The 21,701-nt window shown below is 38.2% G+C and overlaps 1 protein-coding gene across 1 annotated transcript in view; it reads left to right on the top strand.

Annotated features, from left to right (window-relative positions):
• The window catches only part of grip1 (glutamate receptor interacting protein 1), a 284,071-nt gene that overhangs the window by 922 nt on the left and 261,448 nt on the right, over positions 1-21,701 (top strand). The gene's annotated exons all lie outside the window — the stretch shown is intronic.

Genomic DNA, 21,701 nt, shown 5'->3' with positions numbered 1-21,701 from the left:
CCTACGACTATATCGTCAGTTACAAAATCTGGTGATGAATAAAATAATGGGAGCCACTACTGGGAATCCTTTAGTAGATGAAAGATTACTGGCTTGACGTGGGCGTTGCTGGGAATGACCAGGAATTTCCCGCGGAGGCACAATCGGGAAGTTACACCTGATTTACGCCCGTTCGTACTATGATTTTGATTTCAATTTACGCCTAAATTCCCTTTATCTAATTAGACTACGCCGGAGTGTAATAAACCAGCATAATTACAGCTCAAAGTCGTTTATAGGAAATACATTAAATTAAAAAAGCGTTTGCTGCAAATGGTGTTTTTAAAAATGAATATTTTCTATTTAACTTGCTAACAACGAAAATAATCGGTTTTGTTGAGTTTTAAAAGTCTCTGAATGATCATTACTTCTGGAGGTTGCCAGTAAGAAAAATGGGATCATATGGGAAAGAAGATTAAAAATAATCAAACTTAACCGTTTAGATGTAATTTCATTTTGCCCTAATTATATACTACAGACTTTAGTCTACATTTTGTGGATATGTTATAGCTGTGTAAAGGCTAAATGCTTCAAACAAAGAAACGAACATGAATATTGTTTTATTTGAATCTATACTTTTTCATTTATTTCAATGTCCATGTTAACCATTTGTAACTCACACTCTATTGTTTGGAATGAATGTTTTTCCACCTTTTATTTAAAACAAGTTCTCCATCAGGCAATTATTTGGTTATATTCATGCACCTGAAAATAATAGCACAATTTCCATCATGTAGGTGGGGGGTTTGATGAACTGATAATGAATAAAAATAAGTTTCACAGTTCCTAAATTGTTTTTAAAATACAATGGAAAAATCGTGAAGGCCAATTTAGTGTTTTAACCTCAAGCACACTCTGATGTGCCCTGTTTTAAGATGCATATTTGAATATGTTGTACATTTATGCAGACATTCCCAGCCAAGTATTGCCCCAGCAAATCACAAATAATCCATATTAAATGCAGTGTGTTTTGATTGGAATGCAAAGTCGCAGCTGTCAACATTTCAGGATCACGTATCTACACTCTTAACACGTTCAAAAGATAACAAATGACAAAATGCCCCTCAAGCTAGTAGCAAGGGATTTCATTTGTCTCTTTTAAACTTTAAATGTACTCACCATCTTTCCATTTAAACCATTAGTCTATTCATTACAGATGTTAATCAACAATTTACAATAAAATAAGGTTTCAAATTTTACTCCTTTTAAAATTATAGTATAGCAAAAGCTATATATCAGAACATCTTGAGTTAGGTGCGTGTGTAAAACAGTATACTCTTTTTATACAAGACCACTTAAAAGAAACCTTCATTCATGACAATCTAACAGCCAACATGAAGATCAAATACTTTTTAGTTCCTTGAGAAGGAACCAAACTTTTTCAGTTTTTAAAAAAAAGTGTCCAATTTTATTGACTGACTTACCTAAGCTGCAATTCAAAAATAACCAAAATTATACTGTACTACTTAACAGGTCAAAAATTTGACCTTTTTAAAAAAAAAGTTACCTATTATTTATGAGATCGCACAATGGCCTTGAGAGACATTCATTGCGATCTCCTTACCATTTAAAGGGCTGTAGCATTGACCCCACAATCGCAACTGTCACTGGATAGGTTGATTCTGACTTTTACAAAATTTATCTAGACTCGACAGGAAAATCGTTGGAAATGGAGAAGCACAAGGCATTCTGACAAACTTCTTCATCATTGGGCTATTAATACGAAGATCTCTTTACAAACATTTATTAAACAGTAAATGAAGTGTAAGGGTTGGCAAGTGATCTTTCATATTAGTTGCCCAACATGATGAAGTGGGTAAGAATTGTTTTCCATTACGAAAGGGTACCTGGCCTGACCATCTTTGATTCAAAATACTTTTATAGTCATAGCCAGCACAGTGTGGCACTGAGCTACTGGCACCCACAACCGTTCTCAACAGGCATAAATTCAAAGAAGGGCTTGTGTGCCAAAAAAAAAATTTGGGTGCAAGTTTATATCTGTCCTGAACCTGTGTAAATGCAGGAAATTTGCATTGTGCCCTCATTTGGAGGTGGGCCGGGGCCATGCTGTTGAGTAGAGGATGGTCTGGATGAAGGTTTCAAAGAACCGGGTAAAAGATGGAGGAAATTCAGATGTATCGTAAGAACGGGCATAAGTCCACAGTTTGTATGTCTTTGACTTAGTTTGCCAATGTTTTTTCTGTTTCCCATCATGTTTCTAATTGAATGCTCTATTTTTACTACATTGCTTGGTTAGGGTTACTGTGAGAATTTTTTTGTGGTGGTCAGTTTAAATGTCGTTACATTCTGACTGTATCAAAGCCAGTAATTTAACAGGTGACTTGTTCTGTTGACATTGGCCCAGATTTTGCTGGAACGGAGCATCTTGTGGCATGCTCTATTAGTTAGACTAGTTAATGCACGTTTAGGTTTTAAATTTTTTTTGCCCAAAGTTGCTGGAAGTGTGAGTGGATAACAGTGTAGCGAGGGCAACAGGGCATGTGGGACAAAGTGTATCTCCTTAACCAGTGAGATTTAAGGATTGAGAAATAAACAAAGGAAGGACTGAGCTGGAGGGTGAATTCAATGTTAAATCAGGAATAGAGAGAGAAAGAAAGGTTGGATTAAGACAGAAAAAAGAGACCGAAAGGAAAAGTAAGAAAAATAAATTTAAAAATTTGACTTTTTAAAATCTCCAACAATTAACAACTCAACACGTATAATTATTCACTTTCTGGGCAAGTGAGATTGATTGGCAATCATTAACAATTATCACATTGTTAAGGGTGCTTACACTTAATTAACTTTTTGTGGTAAGATTAATGTGCAAATGCAGCAACTATGAAAATCACAGGGAAGTTAAGGGTGAGATGCCGTTTTCTCAAAGCTAACGGAGCAGCGCAAATCGGCCAGCAAGTTATGGCGATTTGCACTTGTCGAGGTATCTCTTCCTCACCCCAAGTTGCTGGCCAATTTGCGTATTAATAACGGCATGTGTCATTCAGACGCTGTTTTTGCAGCAAAATCTGGGCCAACGATTCAGGTGAAGTATTTCACTGTTCAAAGTTAGCTTTTTTTTTTGCAGACGAACGCACTTATAGTGACAGTTCGCATTTTTTAATGTTTTTAAAATCTCGCCATTGTTTTCTTAATCATAATTCATCATTGTTTTGTGGTGCCTTACAATTGTTCTTAGCAAGTTCTAATGCAGTATATTTGAATTCTAGGGGGTCTGTGAAGGGATCATTGGGAGTTCATAAAGTCATCATACTACTTGTTGGCTTTTAGCACATTTCTGTTGCTCTTTTTACCAATAAAAATATTTTCTGCAATGATACACTATACTCCTTTTTTGGATTAAGGTAAATATCTTTATACAGATGATGGTTGGAGCATAGACTACTTTGCCCCAGGGAATAGTTAAAGTGGACCGTTGCATCTTTTAAGGGAAAATTGAATAAACATTTGCTGCAAACCTCAGTGACTGTATGGGTAATTGGCACTCCCTTTTTTTAGAAGTTAGCGCAGGGGATTCCTGTGTAGTTAGTTAATATTTGCAGGTGATCCCTACATATTAAAGTTTGCAAACAACTGGAATTCACAAATTATAAATGTAGAATATATACTGAATATGAAATACCCTGTGATGTTTCTGTTCCATTTGTAATGTGGTGAATGCTGAAAATTTGGTCATTGTGCCAAAATATCTAATGGTCAAAGGTTTGATAGTTTTTCATGGTCACTTAACCAGGTTTGATTTTAATGGATTGTGGCTGAAAAATAGCTTCTGTTAGCCACTTGCAGACAAAGTTTTAAGAAGTCAAGTTTGCTATTGGCCAAAGATTTTTTGTCCACTGTTATAGTAGCTGTGAACATTAACTTTGCTGAGAAAACCATTTGGCTGCGATATTATTGCCAGATGCCCTCTGAGAAATACAATTAGCTTCAGTCAGCCAATTTCTTTACTAAAGTAGTGGGACTCAGCTTGCATCTGTTTTGGCGTAGGTAGGAAATTGTATAGTAAAGGTTGAGAAAATGCCTTGCGCATATATATGAAGCAGTCCGTGTCCGCATGCAGCATGACCTGGACAACATCCAGGCTTGGGCTAATAAGTGGCCAGTAACGTTCGTGCCAGGCAATGACCATCTCCAACAAGAGAGAGTCTAACCACTTCCTTTGACGTGCAATTACATTGCCATTGCCGAATCCCCCACCATCAACATCCTGGGGATCACCATTGACCAGAAACTTAACTGGACCAGCCATATAAATACTGTGGCTACAGGAGCAGGTCAGAGGCTGGGTATTCTGCAGTGAGTAACTCACCTCCTGACTCCCCAAAGCCTTTCCACCATGTACAAGGCACAAGTCAGGAGTGTGATGGAATACTCTCCACTTGCCTGGATGAGTGCAGCTCCAACAACACTCAAGAAGCTCGACACCGTCCAGGACAAAGCAGTCCGCTTGATTGGCACCCCATCCACCACCCTAAATGTTCAATCCCTTCACCACCGGCGCACCATGGTTGAAGTGTGTACCATCTACAGGATGCACTGCAGCAACTCGCCAAGACTTCTTCGACAGCATCTCCCAAACCCGCGACCTCTACCACCAAGATGGACAAGAGCAGCAGGCACGTGGGACCTGCACATTCCCCCTCCAAGTCACACACCATCCTGACTTGGAAATATATCGCCGTTCCTTCATCGTTACTGGGTCAAAATCCTAGAACTCCCTACCTAACAGCACTGTGGGAGAACCTTCACCACCACCTTCTCAAGGGCAATTAGGGATGGGCAATAAATGCTGGCCTAGCCAGCAACGCCCACATCTCATGAATGAATTTTAAAAAAATCTTTGTGAATTCATTATGCCTCAGTTTTTTCTGCATAAAATGCTTGCTCTATGTAGACGTAGGTTTGAGCCTGTGTAGACTGAACCAGTGAAATTCAAAAATATTGTACCCACAGGAACATTATTATTGCGAGCAGTGATTAAGGATAGGCAGTTATACACTTTAGATTTGCTAGTGAATTATTTTAAGTAAGGACATGTGTTTGTTTAAACAGTTGGGAAATTGTTTTATTATGAAAGCTTGTATATGAAATTCTGGGCATTAAGCCAACAAATTTTCCATGTACATCAAATGTAGGAACCTTATGGATTTAAATATTTTGAATGTGGCTTCTTAAGTGAAGAGGCAGCCGAGAGAAAATGTTTGTATCAGCTCAAATCTTTGGTTTACCCAGGGTATTGCATTATGTTATCTAGTCTATACTGCTTAGCTACTATCTTTATTAAAATAAATAAGAAGGAATTTTTATAAGCAAGTTTTAAGAATTCCTTTTTATTTACTTTTTAATAAAGCAAAGGTAGTAACAAAATTGTGTGTGGTGTGTGTGTGTTACTGTTGACACTGTTATGCCTCAAAACTAAATGGTCTGGACCAGTGATTGTGTCCTCCCTCTTTGAGGTGGAAAATTCATCATTATTAAGATGCAGATTATTCACAGATTGACAAATTACCTCTGTGGTACGTATTGAGCTAAAATGTATCTTTGAGAGTGATAGTTTTGTTGACTTCCTATTTAAAGAAATGGGTAGGTTTTAACCTTTGTATCGATCTATTTACCCATTGGCTGTCTGTGTCAAAGGTCAGGCCCTTTAGTCTATCTGGTGTTATTGCAATACATTCCCTAATGTGAGGGAAGTAAGTGATAGAAAATAAATACTGCAAATTAATTTTTTTTCTCCCCACAGTTCACTTGAGCTTCAGTTTAAACCCCGTCTCAAAATGTAGGTTCCCGACCTGTGAATTGTTCATCTCCGTTTTTATTTTTGTAACTATTTCTTTCATCACCTGTACTTTTTTCTTGGGAGAGTTGTGATGCAAGAACTGAGCTTTAAATATTTGTGGTCATTAGTTCAAAGTTTAAATGTTGTAGCTGTTAGGCTGTACAACATGACTTTGTTTTCCATTGTGCACCCTACATGTTTTATACTCTGAGAAATGGTGATAAACTTGGGTATCATCTTAGTGATTAGTATATGATGATTTTATGTTGATGAACTTTGCCACAAAGATTGCAATCTTCTAATTGTCCTATTGGGGAGATTTGATGGACTGGTGACGAGAGAGATGATGGGGAGAGAGACTTTACAAACAGATACAGAATAGTCCATGTGGATGCAATTGTGTTTAGGGCTGACTCTGACTAAGATCCAGTAATCAGTGAAATGATTTTATGCTATTTAATCTGCTAATTCCTGACTGGAATGGTTGAGGAGGAAGGGGAGAATCTAGTTAGAGTAAGTGTATTCAGAAGTGTGCTGCAATTAACAGAATGTATGAATCGATGAAAAGGCTCGGTTAATTAAAAGGCTCCGTGGAATGGCGAATTGAAACGGAAAGGAGTGGCGGTGTTAGACTCGCATTTTTGGAGCAAAACCAAACGGAGACTGAACTGCTGACAAAGTTAAAGTTTATTAGAAAGCTTTGTGCACAAAGGGAGAGTGGTTAGCTTCCTCAAGCTCGCACCTAAGTCTCAAAGGAACATAAGCACTACAAGCATGTTTATACCTTTCAATAAGCAACACCCACCTGCTGTGAAAGGTGAGGGTACATGTTTACGTAACTACAGTGGGTTTCATTGGGTGGTATCGTCTGCCACTCGCTTGTCGGGCTACCTTGGGTCGTCCCATGACATTAAACATCTCACATTCCTGAGGAGGACCCTTATCAGTTATCACACAAATCCCAGACATTGAGACTGCATGGGGGTCTTCCCAAAGTCCTGATCAGCTCATCCCTCACTCCCTTTTGTGCTAGGGTGACCTTGGAGATATCCACCGCTCCTCCCTTAATCATCCGAAGTAAGCTGGTTAGGATAAACAATGTCAGCCTCGGCCTTGGGTAAACATTCCTTAATGTGTTCTGGACATAAGCGAGGTGGTGGCCATAAATCCAACAAACCTGCCTTTGTCAGCTTTTACAGTGTGGGTTACGAACTGCTCCCATAATGGTCAAGTATCCCATCATGCTTTGCTGCTACCTAAATGCTACATGTGCGATTTAACTACTCGTGCGTGCGTGCGCGCAGACGGAGGCTGGAGGTTTTGGATTTCTGTTCACAAGCCTATTTGTCCAGTCCAACAGTGGTATTAAGCTTCCAGATAGGAGGTCTGACCTGTTTGGGAAGTAGCCCATGTGTTATAATTGTTGTACATTGGATAGCCAGGTGGCGAAGGATGGAATACAAGAGCCTGGTCTTCAGTTGCTTCCAAGCCTTTATTCACACAACTCAACATTACACGCCCTCCTATAAATGGATATGAGTCCCCAATTGATACCACCTGAATACAATTAACACTAATTGATGTAAATCACATACAATTAACAATAATGTTCAATTGCAAAGAATTCTTAAGCCTCCAAAGAAATCCCTTCTTGATATACAGTCTTTTGAGCTTTCAATGAAGGCCTACTGATCAATTATTGTCTAAGCAATTTGGAACTTTATTTTGGTCATTATGGGGTGAAATTGGTCTTCGCCAATAGTGTAAAATGCTCATAGTGAATTGGCATTCCCTTTTAAATCACATTGAATTCTCCTTTTCCAATGGAAAAGGATGATAAGTCAATGAAGTCATTTGAGAATTTGTGGCTTGAATACCTGCTCCAGCATTTTAGTTCCATAAAATCAAAAGTGAAAATATTGCCTTCATGTAGGTTTTAAAACATTCCTTAAAACCTACCTCTTTGACCAAGCTTTTGGTCACATGTCCTAATATTTCTTTATGTGGCTCAGTGTCAAATTTTGTCTTATAACGCTCCTGTGAAGCGCCTTGGGACGTTTTACTATGTTGAAGGCACTGCATAAATGCAAGTTGCTTTCTACAATTTTTTTTTTAGAGGTTTGGGGTCCAGGGGCTGAAAGAACATGGTTGTGTAAAATTGATAAGTGCAGTTTTCCATCTATCAAGCTAGTTCATTAGAATTTATAGTGAGTGTAAAAGTTTTCGCAGGACACATTTGGTAGTCATTGAATGCAAAGGGATTGGGGGTGGCAAGAGAGCTGAAAGTTCTGTATACATTGTGGAAATCTTCATAGCCACTTGGTTTATAAATCTTTAAATATTCCTATTCCTTCTCGTTCTATTGACACAATATTATACACAACCTACGCTTGGGCCTGAGTTTGAGAAATGCAGATCTCTGTTGCATTATACAAGTGCTCTTCAGCTAACTTTATTGCCTTCTATAATTTCATTTCCCATGCTTGAAACCTGTTGTCTAACCTTACAAAATGACCTGGGTTCTTATTCTAGCTCCACTCTGATGCTGTCTCATCTGCTTCAGAGATGATTTTTACATTTTATATGAAGCAAAGCAGATTTAATTTTGATTTGTAGAATCTGATTTGGTTGGCAAGTGGCAGTCTGTTGTTTCGTTTTTATAGGAGTAGCGGAAGCAACTCCTGAAATAGATTAGCAGCAGGATAGTGTACTGCAGTGGTTTTGTAATATGATGATCCGTGTGTGATAATGGCATTGAAATTTTATTTTCATTATGTTCGAGCTAACAATAGATAAATACATTCAACTTTTGATTGCAGATGCATTTTTAGTGAAAAATATGCATTTCCATATGTGCACGGTGAAAGCATTGTATTGCAATATTCTACTCAACATATGGACTTTGTCAATTATTTTAAAATTGTGTTAGGAAACCATACCCAAAAAAATCAATCTTGGAAGATGTGAAAAACCTTGATTGGCAGCATAATCTACAGCCACGTCTAAATGGTAACTAAATACTACCTGAGAAAGGCACCCTCTGTTAACAGATGTTTTTTCAAAATCACCTTGATGACCTTTCTAATTCTACATCAGATTTCATAAACCTGTCGTGTTATGGCCAGCTTGAACTTTTCTTTTGATAACTTACTGAAGTTTGAAAAATTGTGTTGCTGTCTGCCTGTCGTTATTATCAAGTGTTCTGCCTCCGAACATTTGAACTCCATGTAGTTTTGAAAATCCCTTCAAGAATTGGGGACTTAATAACAGGATTATTATGAGCACAACAGAATTGTTGAGAGTCCATGGTGTTCATGTACATGCAAGGAACTCTTCCATGTTACTGCTCACAGATAGACTGGAGCGTGGTTGTGTAGATTAGATGCTAACCTAGCCTGTACCTTTTTAAAGCCATTGCTTTAAATAAGCAAATTCAGGTAATGTAGCTACTTACAAACATTAAAGGGCACTTCTACCTGCTTGTAGATTTCAGGCTGAAGGTCAACAATTTTTTTGAACATTGTCTTTCATTTTGACATACTAGCAAATTTCCTGTGGAGCTGCTCAATATGATTCACAGGTTAGTCTGTTACAAGAGGTGGTGGTGTTTGTGGAACAGCAGAGGAACTTTTTTTTATTAGTTCCTGGAAAATAAGTAAATTGTGTTACTGTTACCCAGTGTAGACATAAATAAATTTGTTATGCTAATATACCATACTTGCCTAACTAAATCTGCATGTGATAGAGGGGAGAAGATCTTACCGTTACTTTCCATCCAGTGAAGGTATGGAGTGTTATAGGGAAGGCCAATAAATATATAAATAGTAAGTGCTAAACAAATTCCTATTTTTCTTTCTTTACCAAATATCACTGCAATAGTACTTGGTGTTATCAAAATGTTCTGCTTAAATAAATTCTTTGAAATTTGAGACTTTTATTCAGAATCTCTTTCCAAACTTGAATTGTGGTACAATCCTTTCAAGGTGACTGCCCTTCCCTTTCCTTCCCTCCCTCAAAAAATGGAGGATGCTAGGTGTGTCTTGGTGCAGTACAGATTGGTAATCCAGTTAGGAGATGGAAAGAGGAAGTTAAGAAAAAAAAGTGGTTCACATCATTTGTTGGTTGAACCTGGAGTTGGGGTCAGCTGGTTGTAATTGACCAGCTTGTGGTGTTTTGAATGAAAAATACCATTTTAGCAATCGTAACCTTTTACATTGTGTCGATGATAGCTAAGTTCGTTCATGTTAGTACCATGTGATATAGGAGCTCATAATGTGACCTAACTCCATATACCTGCCGTAGCCCCATATCCCTTAGTACCTTTTGGTTAACAAAAATCTAACAATCTCAGATTTAAAATTAACAATTGAGCTAGCACTAACTGCCGTTTGAGGAAGAGAGTTCCAAACTTCTACCACCCTTTGCGTGTCGAAGTGTTTCCTAACTTCACTTCTGAAAGTTCTGGCTCTAATTTTTAGGCTATATCCTCTAGTCCTAGACTCCCAAACAGCAGAAATAGTTTCTCTCTATCTACCCTAATATCTTAAACTTTGATCAAATCACCCTTGATCTTCTAAATTCCAGGGAATACAACCCTAGTTTGTGTAATTGCTCCTTGTTATTTAACCCTTGGAGTCCAAGTATCATTTTAGTAAATCTACACTGTGCTCCCTCCATGGCCAATATATTCTTCCTACGGTGTGGTTCCCAGAACTGAACACAGTACTCCAGGTGTGGTCTAACCAGGGCTTTGTATAGCTGTAGCATAACTTTTACCCCCTTGTATTCTAGTTTTCTATATATAAAGGTCAGCATTCCATTTGCCTGTTTGATTATAGTAGCTTGTTTTTATGATGTGTTACACAAATGCTCTACCTTCTATATAATAAAAGAAGGTATTTGATAATTAATGGGTTTTTCCCATCTAATTCAATCTGGCTCACAGCCACATCCTGTGGATCATCCATTGATTGTAACACAGCGTTGTGCTGATTTGCAGTCAACAGGCAGAACCACAAAATGCAATTAGCCAAAACGCTGTACAGTAGATTAGGATGGATGTTTATGTGGTATTTTCCAGGGATTCATAATTTGTTTGAATAAAGAAGAAATGAATATCAAAAGATGCCCTCCTATAACATCCTTATGGATCCACATGTTAGAGTGTAACCCAATCAGAAAAAATCATGTTCACACTCAAGCTTGAGGCAAGGCAAATTTCTGCACTTTTTTTTCTTGGATACTACCCATACCTCATCAATGCTAGACCTTCCCCATCCCCCCAAATTCCAAGTCCAATTCTTGATGCTACTTTTTAAAAAAAAAAATCTATTCTATAAAACGCATTTCAGTATTTCCATACATGCTTTATACAGCATTTACAGACAGTCCAGTATTTCTGTCTTTTGCACTGAGGTACAATTACTTTGAAAAGACAACGTTGGATGACCTCATTTAAACAACATTTGATGCAGCTTTTTCAATATTTTGCAAAATCATTTTTATCAGGACAATACACTGAGTTGTGGGATATGATTCATGTCCCACAAATGGGCTGACCTGATGACAAGTGTGATATAGATCATGTCCTATGACTCCCGAGGATTATCTAAGTGATGAAAATTCAAAGTTAATTGTAAATCCAGGATGATCTAAATTGATGTATGGACTGTGATCCAAGCGAGGGACCTATGAATGAATTTCTGTCTTCCTGTGTGTCTCGTTCTCGATTGTATCAACCCCCGATATGAAACCTATTTCAGAGATGCTCATTTGTCACACAGGTGGGGATCTTTTGAACCTGCAATCAGTATAGCAGATTGTTGAAGATTTAGGGGAACTGCACACAAGTTGAAATTCTTTACACTTTGTAGAAAATAATTTCGGCAAACAATTTGTGTTGCTCCAATAGTAACTTTTTACAATGTTTTAATTTTCAAACAAGTGATTTTCTACACCACCAGAGTTTGGAGGGGAATAGCCAACAATGATTTTCAGTGATATTCACATGAACAGAGAATCTTCATAGCAGGTTATTACCAAGATTCAAGGTGGGGGAGAGGAGGAGGCGGTTAATATAGGCAAGAATACCCAGCCATCTCAAACCATATTTAAGACTGTTTAAACCTCCAATGGAAACTTCATATTGCAAGTTTTTGTAATTTTGGACCAGTTCTGGTCTCTATTACAAAAAGGATATAGAAGCACTGGAGACAGTGAAAAATAATTTACAAGGATGATACCAGAACTGAGGGGTTATAGCTATCAGGAAAGACTGAACAGGCTGGGGCTCTTTTCTCTAGGGGGGGGGTGGAAAAAAAGGCTGAGAAGTCTTGAAAATTATGGAAAGGTTTGATCGGGTAGACCAGGAGAAGATGTTTCCACTTATGGGGGAGTCCAAAACTAGGGGTCATAAAAATAAGATAGTCTCTAATAAATCCAGTAAGGAATTCAGGATAAACTTCTTTACCCAGAGTGGTTAGACTGTGGAACTTGCTACCACATGGAGTAGTTGAGGCAAATAGCATAGATGCATTTAACAGAAAGCGGTAGAAAGGAATAGAAGGATATGCTGATGGGGTTAGATGAAGTAGAGTGGGAGGAGGCTTTTGTGGAGCGTAAACAATGCCATCGACCAGTTGGGCCGAGTGGCCTGTTTCTGTGCTGTATATTTTATGTAACTTCTATTTTCACTTTCTACCTGTCTGTATTTTATCCTGCATCAAGTCCTACTCACCCACCACCCCTGTCCTTGTTGCCCTACATTGACTCTTGTTCACCGAATACCAACAATTTAAAATTCTCATCCTCAGGTTTAAATTCTTTCATGGCCTTGTTCTTCCTTATCTCCTGTAATCTATTCCACCCCTACACGCTGTTCCCCCTGCCCCCACCCCTGCAATTTGTTGTTCCTCTAACTCTGGCCTCTTGTGCATCCCGCCCACCCTTTGCCCCACCATTGGTGGCTGTACCTTCATCCATCTAGGCCCCACCTGTTGGAATTCCCCCTCTAAAACCCTCTGCCTCTATACTTCCCTCTGCTCCTTTAAAACCTCCCTTAAACCCCACCTCGTTGACCAAGCTTTTAGCCATCTTTTCTAAAATCTCCTTCTTTGGCTCAGTGTTATTTTTGTCTGAATACACCTCTGTGAATTGCCTTGGGTCATTTTTCTACGATAAAGGTACTATATAAACGTAAGTTGTTTGATTGTGGGTGAATATCCTTTGGTCTTCTGCCGCTCAGCTGGCAAGTTAGGAAGTTAGGCGGAAACTGCATTTATGTGTGTAAGTGGGGTTTCTGCTGAAATTACGGTGAAGTTATAGTGGTGGAGCTGGAGAAGCCCCAAGGAAATTCACCCTCATTGTATTGTTTGGTAAAACAACACAGACATGCTACTGTGTGACTGCCCAGAAGCAGCAGATTTAGAGGAATGTGTAACATCTACCTTCCAATGAAATCTTTCATTCAACCTTGACTGCAAAAGCAATCTATGAATGTGATTGTACCTGTGCGTGTATCACTCTAAAGTTAGGTACGGCAGTGCTTTGCATGCATATAATCAAATGAATGAAGTGCTGCTTACAAGCTCTCTGCTGCCAATGAGATTTTTAATAATTGAAAAGAGTTCATAATTTCTCCAGCTCTTCAATCATTAAAATTTGTCAATGGGACAGTGACCCACCAAAGTTTGGTTTTACTTTTTAAAAATTTCCCTTTTTTCGAGTTGCCACTTTAATACATTGCCATTTTAGCACTGGCTCGTATGAAACCATTTCTTGTGGGAGGTCTCCGCACCACCACACCAATGCACATTGCCCATTTTATACTATCCTTTTGGTATTGGGGTGGAGGGCACACACCAGCGCCAAAAATACAGTTTGAGCAGCAGCAGTGAATTATCCTTTCCCCACCAGTTAGTAGTTGACTGTAGCTGTTTTTTGTTTGTTTTACTGGTTGATCATTCTGAAGTTGCATAGATTTACTTTCATGCATCGGTTTATTGACCCAGACAGGGAAAGTAAATAAATGGAGTCCTTGAGTTTAATAGAATAGATGTAGTTGGCTCCACTAGAGTAATTGCATGATAAACTTAGTAGAGATTGAATATCTCAAACAATTTTCTAATTACACTCACTCACTCCTGTTAATTGAGTACTTTTAGTTGTTTTCTTGAGATGTGTAGCCACAAATTATACAACCTTTTTTCTCAGATGCCTGTTTGACTTCCATTACATTGCTCACTGGTTGCAGTTCTAAATTGAAACATGAATCTATTTACATGTTGGAAATTTTTCTCTTCCAAGTACTTAACAGGCTTATCTCCTCCTCCTGCTCACTTGACCTCTGTCTTTCCTAGCTCCTGACCACTCGACTACATCATTTTCCTCTCTTGTGTTGCCTCTTCTGAAAGCATTGACTTGTGCTGGTTGAATTCCAGTGCAGCACCCTGGTGGCCTTTTACGTATGCATGAGCCTTATCAGTAGGCTGTTTGATCATAGAGGACATCACAATTGAGACTGACGGTATCCTGGAGCCCTGCCTTCCCCAACTTTACAGTCATGTTAACAGGCTGTGAACATGTGGTCCCCGTTTGCATCGCTCTGAGCGTTAAACTAAAATTGCAGTATTCAGCGCAGTATAAACATCTTTTTTCCTTCCTCTTTCTCAGTCTGCTTTGTCTTGTTGGAAGCTCTATAGTCTTCATCGGGGGATGACACCATTGTTACATGGATGCTGGGAAAGCCCCAATTCCATAGCTTTCTCTTTTTCTCCAGCAGGCAAAAGCAAAAGAAAATAGTGAAGCCTGGAGTTCCTACCACAGTGATGGCGAAATGCCGCGCAACTGTGATCTTGCTAGTGAGGTTGCTGCCACATTCCAGAGAATTGGAAGGTGTGCTCTTGAAATGGTGCCTGCAGAGGGAAGGAGAATTAGTTTTGAGTTTTCTTTCAAAATGTGATGGGGAGACGAGGGGCTACTGTAGTGATAGACGAGCTGTTCCAAATATATTTGGTACCTAAATGTAGTGATCCAGTCTCAGCCACGTTTCTGAAAAGGTAGAGGTTGTTATGTGGCTTTAGGCAAGTGGAAGACATGCAGGTAGCTGTGAAATATTTCTTTCTTTACAGCAGTCCAGGGGGAATCAGATGTTTCTAATTTTTTTAAATGCGGGTCAGTGGAAATAAAGAAAGTTTTAACAGTAATGACATCTCTGTAGCAACCACAATCATTTCACTGATCCACCTTTTAAAACCGCTGAAACAATGCTTATTGAAGTACCACTACAAGCCTCGAAGGGTTAAGAGTAAACTCCTGTTCATTCTTGTAACTTCTGTGGAAATCTCTCTTTAGTTAATATTCAACTGCTTTAGAGAATAATGAACAATCCAAATCTAACCCTGTAGTGCTGACACCCTGGTTCTAACATTCCATAATTTATCACTTTCAGAAGCTTTCCGAATAACTTATCAAGATTTAAATTTGTTTTTAGGGAAGTGTTTTAAAAATCCATGATCTTGTGAACCCCAAATAGATGATAAGAATTCTACCCAGAGAATGTTCAATTATTATATTAATATTTGCAATTATATTTTAGTTCAGAGACATTCCCCCCGATCACCGTCTGTTTGATGTAGGGAAGATATCACCTGCTTTGGAGTGAGATTTGATCAATGCCTCCGCAGGTTTGGATAAGTCACCAGTGGTGGTTTTCCCTCCTATTCATTGTGGTACCTTGCAGAGATGTAATTACTGTTAAAACCTTCATTATTTCACTGACTCAAATTTTAAAACCATTGAAATAATACTGATGCAATTAATTTTCCATAATGTACTGCCTCAGAATATGCATTTGGAATTTCAATTCTTCTCTCTGCACACTCTTCCTGTTGCTGATGTGACTGTCAATTTTAGCTTAGAATTTGCTTTGCTTTATTTACTTTTAAAAAAGGTTAAATGGAATTTGATGAAGCATTGTTCATTTAATGCCATAAATGAATGATGGAGGTGCACCTGTCAGGGTTTTTAACCTTGAGTAATTAGTTAGGCATGAGAGGATGAGTGTTTTAAACAGTCACTGGTCATCTATTATTGCCTAATTGTCATGATTTGCTTTGCAACTGTTACACAGAATATATGTTGAGGGTAGTAGTGTGATCCGATAAGTATCTTAACAAGTGAGGCTGACTAGATAAGTTGTAAATGGAAATACAAATCACATGAAACTGCTGCCAATGGTATATTTCTAAAGTTTGTAATATTTTCAACTGAAAAATTAAAATTTGTGGCTTAAGAAAATAAATTGAATCTAATTGAAAGGTTACACGGGTGAAGATTTTTTACAACTCTTACTGATATTTCTCCACCTGAGCATTATAGCATAAGCATCTTACCTTCCCAAAAATGATCAAATGCTCGTAGGTGTCAAATTTTGTCTGCTTACGGATCTGTAAAGCACCTTGGGACATTTTAATACGTTAAAGGCGCTATATAAATACAAGTTGTTGTGTATCATAACTTAACTCACTACTGTGATGTACATAAGCTATATTGTTCAAAAATGCTTGCTGTCTCTTGCACTGCAGCACGTAAAGGCTGCTACTTCAATAAATGGTCCAGATAATTGTAGATCAAATCTTTGAATTTAATATCAGTTAAATATTGCCAGAAGACAATGATGTAACCTTGGCTTTGACTTTTGCATTGAAATACCTTTGCAAGCCTCAGAATTCAGATGATAGGAAGTCTATTTCTTCATCTTCCCAACCCTCAAAATGTTAGCCTTTTTTTCCCACCAATTTTGTTGCCGCCTCGACTTGGCATTAGTGTTTTGCTGGGATACAGTTTTGTGTCCAGTTTTGTTACTGTCCAGTGTTCTCCAGCTCCTCATCTAAGTGGCCATTATTCATGAGTGACCCTCGGTGGTGAATGTTAGTAGGTTATTTGATCCTAGGGAAAACACAGCCCAGCCTGATCATGTCCATTCCCAGCAGGGTTTGCTGGATAGGGATTGAAAGTAGGAAACTTAGATCTCATGAACTCAGTGTTGCTGAGATCAATTTATAAACTTGGCTGAATGGTAGCATTCTTGCCTCAGAATCAGAAGGTTCAAGCCTCGCTCCCGGGACTTGAGCAAATAATCTAGGCTGACACTGAAGAAGTGCTGAATTGATGGAGGTGTTGTCTTTTGGATGATATGTTAAACTGAGGCCCTGTTTTCCGCACCCCCCCCCCCCCACCCTCTATTCAAGTGGGTGTAAAAGATCCCATGGTGGTACTTGGAAAAAGAGCAGGGGAGTTCTCCCTATGCTCTGGCTAACATTTATCCCTGAATCAACACTGCCAAAACATGTTAACTGGTCATTTATCACATTGCTGTTTGTGAAACCCTGTATGCAAATTAGCTGCTGTGTTTCCTGACATTACAACAGTGATTACACTTCAGAAGTGCTTCATTGGCTGTGAACTGCTTTGGGACATTCTGAAGATGTGTAAGCCCTAAGTAATTTAGTTCGTTCTTTCTTAGTACCTCTACTGCTGCCTGCCTGCAATCTGGTAAATCAGGTCAGGGATTGAACTTGGAACTTTGTGTCTATATGACAAGTTATCTTTATTTTATTCACGTTTCAAGTTAAATCATTCAGATGTTTTTATAAATGAGTAGCTGGGTCACTGCGGAGCCTGTGTTAATGGTTCTAATTAACAGTGAGGCAAAATTCAATGCATTACTAGAAGCTCACCGTATTTATGGGAGTTCCCTCAGTTTTCAGCTGAGTCCACCCAACACAATCAAAATTTGCCATTCTCAATGGATTGAGAAATGACTTCTTAAAAGAAATGCTTGGCTGATCAGCGGCCAAGTCAATAAATAGAGAAAACTATTTTCTCTACATAGCAGTATTAGCACCTTTTGCTAGTAAGGGACTTTTAGCAGAATGCGTGTTGATTCCACGATGCGGGTGTAACCTTCGCTAATGAAGTGATTTGGAGTGAAATTTTCTAATTTTAGCAAAAATTTGGCGTGAATTTTTTGGTAAAATTGTGGACAAGAAATTCCACAGCTATTGTGTTAGAAGCTCAATTGAATCTTTCCTGCACTACATTATGGGGTAGTGCTTTGACTTCACAATCAAAGTGGATACCCTCTGTCAATAGTGCAAACTAAAAATTCTGGTGTGCACTATTTTCCAAAATAGCATTTGTTGCAAATTCCCATCATCAGATAAGGTGATACAATTCTCTTTCATGTGCTCTACTGAGCACGAAGTTGGAAAATGCCACTTTAAATTCGAGCTGTATCATGCTTATAATTTATTAAGATGGACCTTAATTAACTACCTTGTGAAAACACAACCATTAATAGGTAAAAATAATTACGGTTGGATTATCTACATGCTCAGAAAATCAACCAAATTTTTGCTAAGGTGACAAAGCTAGTTGCAAATCATTGGGATGGAATTTCCTCGATCTGACATGCCGAAATTTACGTTGGTTTCTATGCCAATGTTGCGGATGGCAACTTATGCCAAAATTTCCTGAGAATCTCATTTAGTGTATGTGGGAACATAAAGTCCGGTGTGTAACAATCAGATGTGAATTACGCTGGGTATAAATTTATGCCCAGTGTAAATCAAAATTCCGCAATGTTTTGAGCTGATTCGGCCCAATTGTGCTGAAAAGCTTTTTTCTTTTTAATGTAACCGAATCTGATGATAACACCCAAAATATACAGAAAAACAGTGCGGGTCTCAGAAAAGAAAAATAAAAGCAATTGCTAAAAAAAAAAGCTGTAAAACGCTAGAAATAGTGACTTTGGGTCCTGCTGTGCCTAAAATTTTGGGTGTAAATTTCCGCTCATTCAGAGCTATTGTAAATGCAGGGAACTTGTGTTCTCTGGCTGTTGCGTGGGGGTGGAGCGATGTTAATGAGCTCAGTGGGGTTTTGGCAGAGTTGGGAGTGCAAGAAATGATTGAGGAAATTCGTGCATAGTGATGTTCTGGTGTAAAACTGGTGCAAGTCTCTTGCACGCAAATTTCCTCAAAAAACCCAGCGCAACGCATCTCTTGCACCATTGTTGTGCCAAAAATAAAAGGAAATTCTGGGCCATTATGCCAATTCCAGCTTTCTGGTTTAGTGATTTAAGCCATGATGCATGTAGAACACAAGGGCCTTTCAATTTCCATCTGTTGGAATTCTTAGCATCGTCTTGACTTCTGGGCCTAGGCCAAGAACATGTTCCTTGCCTATCTGTGCTCACTGTCTAGAAATGGTGGGGGAGAAGCAAAGTTAATAATAAAGTCTTTGTTTACATGTAGATGCAGATTTACACAAGTTTGTTTCTTAGATAAGGTGTTAGTTATTTTCTTCATTAGTTATTTATCATCAAGAGAAAGCATATTGTTCTATTGGACTTACTAAAATCAAACCTCTTTAATATTCTTGAGATTTTTCTCTTTTTCTGCCCCCTCCATTCTTTCTGCTGCTGTTTGTAAAGCTGTCTTGAGGACATGAGTGTTCTGTTCTGATCAGGCTTGTCAGTGCCCGCACAGCCTTAAGTGAACATTGTGCTAACATTTCCGATGAAAATTTAGCAATGTTTTGTGTTTTTTCATCCTTTTCTAGAAATTAAAATATTTCCTTGTTTGAAATTGAAATTTGAGTTGCTATGTTTTCATAGATTTACAATTGTACAGAGTGGAGGTGTAATATTTCTAAGACTTAATACTGTATCGCATCAGTATGTACAATTTCTTTGTTACAGACCTCCCTGAAGATCTGTTCCTTGACGAAAATCACTGAATTTGTTCAACTTTGTCAGTTTAATGCTGCAAGACAGGATTTACTCTTGCGTGCATTCATGACATTGCTGATGCATAATGCTGTTACCGAGAATTAAAGCAAAAATACCACAGCTAAAACCTGTGTATAATATAGCTTAGCACACAGTCTTTTTTTTCTTGGAGATTTTAATATTGGTATTTCCATGCTCTCCCAAGGAGTCTCATTCAGAAGGGAGAAAAAGGAAATGGCTTGCAGTTGACATGTTGACGAAAGGCAATGGATTAGAGGGCTTTGTGCTATTTGATTGCCATCTTAAATAGCTGCTCTGCAGTGTCCATAATTAGGCTGTTACTTTGGAGGCATTATTTTAGCAGGATGCTGAGTTTGCTGTACTGCTTCAGATCAAATGCAGTCGATCAGATAAGGACAAGGCACTTTTACTGTATACTTCACTTCCAGTGACACTGGCTCTGTAGTGTTCTCATGTTCACTTTTGAACAAAGAAGCTCATTTCTGAAATTGATGAAAGTGGATTAAGAACCTCATTACTGATGGTAGCTAATGAGATAAAACACAAAGAAAAGTGCTGGGACTGGAATACTGTTAGACACTGTGCCCTGAAAATGGGATGGATTTGATTTCAAGAGCCTTATGTTGGATATAGATGTATTTATGAAAATGTATTAACACAGTCTGCAGTTGTTTTGAAGACATCCTTGATTCTGAAAATGTTTGCTCTTGTGAACAGTTGGAGAAAGTATTTCTAGTTTTATTACAGAAGACCAATCCCTCCCCTTTAGACATTATTAGTTGAACGTAGTGGTAAAAAAATTAAGTGTTCAATGAAAGCAGTAGGGATGTGTATACTCTCAATATTTAAATCAACTGTAGGTAACTTTTTAAAAGTGCTTAGTTGCTCTGACATCTGCTCACATTTTAAAACCAGGCTAATAAGAGAGGGGGAGGGTTCAAGTAAGGGTTAAATTTATAAGTCTAAAGAGAAAAGTTAAGACTGTAGAGCAGAGTAGTGATTTGGGTGAAAACAAGCAGAGTGTGTCAGGAAGGGACAGAGTTTAACAAAGGTGATCTTAGTCACTGATGCCCTATTACATCAGGGAAAAAAATAGTGAAAAGTTAAAATTAAAGGTATTATAGGCCCCCTAACAGTAGTTGTTGTGTTGGACAGAGTGTAAATCAGGAAATTAGAGGAGCAAGTAACAAGGGTGATGCAATAATAATTGGGGACTTTAATCTTCATATAGACTGGGCAAACCAAATTGGCGTAAGTAGTTTGGAGGACGAGTTCATGGAATGCATTCGAGACAGTTTTCTGGAACAATATGTCATGGAACGAACTAGGGAACAGGCTATTTTGGATCTGGTATTGTGTAATGAGACAAGGTTAATTAGTAATCTTATAGTTAAGGATCCTCTGGGGGAGAGTGATCATAATATGATAGAATTTCATATTGAGTTTGAGAGTGATGTAGTTAAGTCTGAAAATAGGGTCTTAAATTTAAACAAAGCCAATTACGTCGATATGAGGGGCAAGTGGGCGAAGGTAGATTGGGAAATTAGATTAAAAGATATGACTGTGGATAAGCAATGGCAAACATTTAAAGAAATAATTCATAATTCTCAATGAATATACATTCCCTTGAGGAATAAGAACCGCATGAGAAAAGTGATCCAATCGTGGCTAACTAGAGAAGTTAAGGATAGTGTTAGATTAAAAGAGGCTTACAATGTTGTCAAAGAGTAGTAAGCCTGAGGATTGGGAAGGTTTTAGAAATCAGCAAAGGATGACCAAGGAATTGATGAGGGGAAAAAATTGAATGAGAGTAAACTAGCAAGAAATATAAAAACAGAGCTTCTACAAGTATGTAAAAAGGAAGAGATTTGCGAAAGTAAATGTTGGGGCCCCTTAGAGGCAGGAGAAATTATAATGGGGAATAATGAAATGGCAAAGACATTAAACAAATATTTTGTATCTTTCTTCACAGTAGAAACCACAAAAATCATACTGGAAATAGTGGGGAACCAAGGATCTAATGAGAGTGAGGAACTTAAAGTAATTTTAATATTA

The sequence above is a fragment of the Heptranchias perlo genome, chromosome 18 (assembly GCF_035084215.1).
Source record: "Heptranchias perlo isolate sHepPer1 chromosome 18, sHepPer1.hap1, whole genome shotgun sequence".
Taxonomy (NCBI): Eukaryota; Metazoa; Chordata; class Chondrichthyes; order Hexanchiformes; family Hexanchidae; genus Heptranchias; species Heptranchias perlo.
The sequence above is the reverse complement of the archived record's forward strand: the minus strand, read 5'-3'. Positions and strand labels throughout refer to the sequence as shown.